Genomic DNA, 3,031 nt, shown 5'->3' with positions numbered 1-3,031 from the left:
TGAAATGTGGGAGGAGCTTCCCTTAAAGAACAAGCCACTTTTACACACCATATCACAGGGGGCAGGCCTCGCTGGCAGGGCTGTGTAAGGATGTGTCTGTACAGTATTGGTGGTGATTTTTGGAACTTAGCATCCCTGGAGTGGAAAGCGAGGAGGAGCTGGGAGATTTGAGCTCTCTGCTTCAGAAATAAATTTGTCTAGGTGATGTTATTCCAGACAGCACCTGGGGTCATTGGGCAGTGGTGACCAACCCTGATTCCCATCGGGATATAGCATGACAGTGATTCCCTAAATGCCCTCCTTCCACGTCCCACTTGGCTCTGACTCCACTTTCCAGCCCATGCAGAGTGGTCCCTAGAAGCCACAGACCCTGCAAACAGGCTGGAAATAGTCTTAGATCACATCCCCAGAGTTGCGGTAACAGCAGGGAGAGAAAGGAATACACAGAAGTGGGGTGATCTGGTCATGTTCTGAGAGGAAGCGGGATGGAGCTCAGCATCTGGGGAACCTAAACCACCCATTCATCCAAGGGTTATTTTATAGAAGGCTTCTTATATGCTATCTGCCTGATCCCCACTGTCCCGCCAGCTGCCGGTTCTTCCCAGAATGGTGGAGTCCCAATACCTCGGTTAGTTCTTGCCATGTTGTTAATACAAAGCGGTTGTTAGGAGTGTGCTGCTCCTCATTTCAGCTCTAGAGAGGGATTGTTGGGACACTAGTGATGATTCTAGTCCTCGTTTGCACACAGCACAAACCCCACCAGCAGCGAAATGGGTGTATATTCACCTGTCAGCCTGTGCTAAAGAAAGCTGAGGTATCTAGTGAAACCCTATTTGTACACTCTTCAGGGTGTCTGGCTCGTCCAGATTTTCCACATGCCTTCCTTTGGCTCCGAGTGAGCAGGCACTTCCTTCTGACCAGCCACAAGCTAGGCACAGAGTCCCCTCGCCGGCGAGTGCTAGACCTGAACAAACCCGTAAGTCATTGCCTAGCCCTAGATCCATGGGGTACACGTCTCCCTGCAGTAGATCTGTGTGTCAGAGATTGCACAATGCTGGAGCTGCATGAATAATCCATGGCAAGTAACTTGTTGTGTGCAGCTGGTTAGTAGCAGCGGACAAGAAGAAGTTGTGTTGGTTATTCAAAAACCAGGACTGACCCGGCATATTTTTGAGGGCCACTGACTGGCCTTTCATCTGTTCATATGGATAGAGCACCCGCCACATGATGTATCTGGCACATTCAGCCTCATTCGCTGTTCACGAGTAGTCTGGGACCAGTTTGCCATTTTTTTTATGTGGCTATTTATTGGAAATTATTTGCATAATCACATCTGTAAAGGAGAGCTTTGGAGCAGAGAGTGGCTGCTGAGGCTCTGAAGGATAGGAGTGCGTGAGAGCTGAAGGACAATCGTACACAGGGGCCAGTCAGGAAGATCAATGGGACTTAATCCAGGAGAGCAGAGAACCAGCACAGTGGCTGGTGGGACAGAGAGTGCAATGGACAAGGGGAGAAAAATCATTAGGTGTCATCAGGGACCACGGGTCCCAAACCCTGGTCTACAGGGCTCTGAGGTAGCCAATCAGAACTTTTTGCCTCCTAGAGACCTGGTAACAATTGCCAGAATGAGAAGCTCAACCCTGACAGAGGACTCTAGTCCTGGGCTCTCATTGGTGGAACTCCAGGAGTCTTGATTGGTTCCCTTCTCCTATTGAAACCAAGCAGAGGAGCAGGAAATTGTCTGTGCAATTGGGTTTCTCCTGCTCAGGGCTGCATCCACTGTGCTACCTGCCCCTACTGGGTCAACCTGCCCACGTCCCAGTCATGACAGCTATGGAAAAAAGGGCAGAGTAAAGCACATGGATGCATGTTGCCCAGATAGCCTATTACATATTTGTATTACAGCAATACCTGGAGCTTCAGAAGAGTTTGGGGTTCAGCTGTGCTAGGCACTGTACATATATAGGGGGTATAACTATTCTGCGTGCGTCTTTCAGTGGTGTGTAATGTACATACTTGCATAACCCCCAGCAGGAAAAGCCTCCGGCAGCAGAGATGGAGCCTTTCCCTGCTGCCTTCCTCTGCCAGAGCCTTTCATTGACACTTGTAGCTACATACTATAACATGGACGCAATCTGCTTTCATCACGGTGCATAGCTACACGTACCTTACACGCCACCATCAGTGGTGCATAGTGAAGATGTGGCCACAGTTAGGCAGTCCCTATCCCAAATAGCTTACAGTCTTAGACTGGACAAAGGGTGCGGGGAGAAACTGAGTGACAGAGAAGCAAAGTGATTTGCCCAAGGTCACATAGCTAGGCAGTGGCAGAGATGGGAATGTTGTCTAACCCCACAGTTTGAAGTGCTGCTACATAACAGTATTCCCACAGTATTCTTGCTGGCAAGTTAAAGAAGTATGGGCTGGAAGAATGGACTATAAGGTGGATAGAAAGCGGGCTAGATCGTCGGGCTCAACGGGTGATGATCAATGGCTCCATGTTTAGTTGACAGCCGGTATCAAGTGTAGTGTCTTAAGGGTTGGTCCTGGGGCTGGTTTTGCTCAATATCTTCATTAATGAACTGGAGGATGGCATGGACTGCACTCTCAGCAAGTTTGCAGATGACACTAAACTTGGAGGAGTGCTAGATACGTTGGAGGGTAGGGACAGGATACAGAGGGACCTAGACAAATTAGAGGACTGGGCCAAAATAAATCTGATGAGGTTCAACAGTCTGTTGCAGGGAACAGCTTGGCAGTTTGACCATGTGCTTGATTGTTTGTTTGAAAAGTGTGAATTGGGAGTGCTTTGTTCCAGGTGGGCCTTGAGTGGGCCTGACTGTTCTAAAAAGGCAGTCAGCAGCGAATCAGCTGAGCGGTGAACAGCGGAAGCTAACAGAGGCAGTTTGCCTGGGAGTTCGCCTGGGCCACTGAGGGTTTCATATCGCTGGCTTCTGTGAATTGCTGCAACAGCTGAGGAAGCTCTTAGAAGGAAGAAAATATGGAAGGTGAGCTTTCAGCTGTTGTAACC

The sequence above is a fragment of the Mauremys mutica genome, chromosome 8, assembly GCF_020497125.1.
Source record: "Mauremys mutica isolate MM-2020 ecotype Southern chromosome 8, ASM2049712v1, whole genome shotgun sequence".
In the NCBI taxonomy this organism is placed as follows: Eukaryota; Metazoa; Chordata; order Testudines; family Geoemydidae; genus Mauremys; species Mauremys mutica.
The sequence above is the reverse complement of the archived record's forward strand: the minus strand, read 5'-3'. Positions refer to the sequence as shown.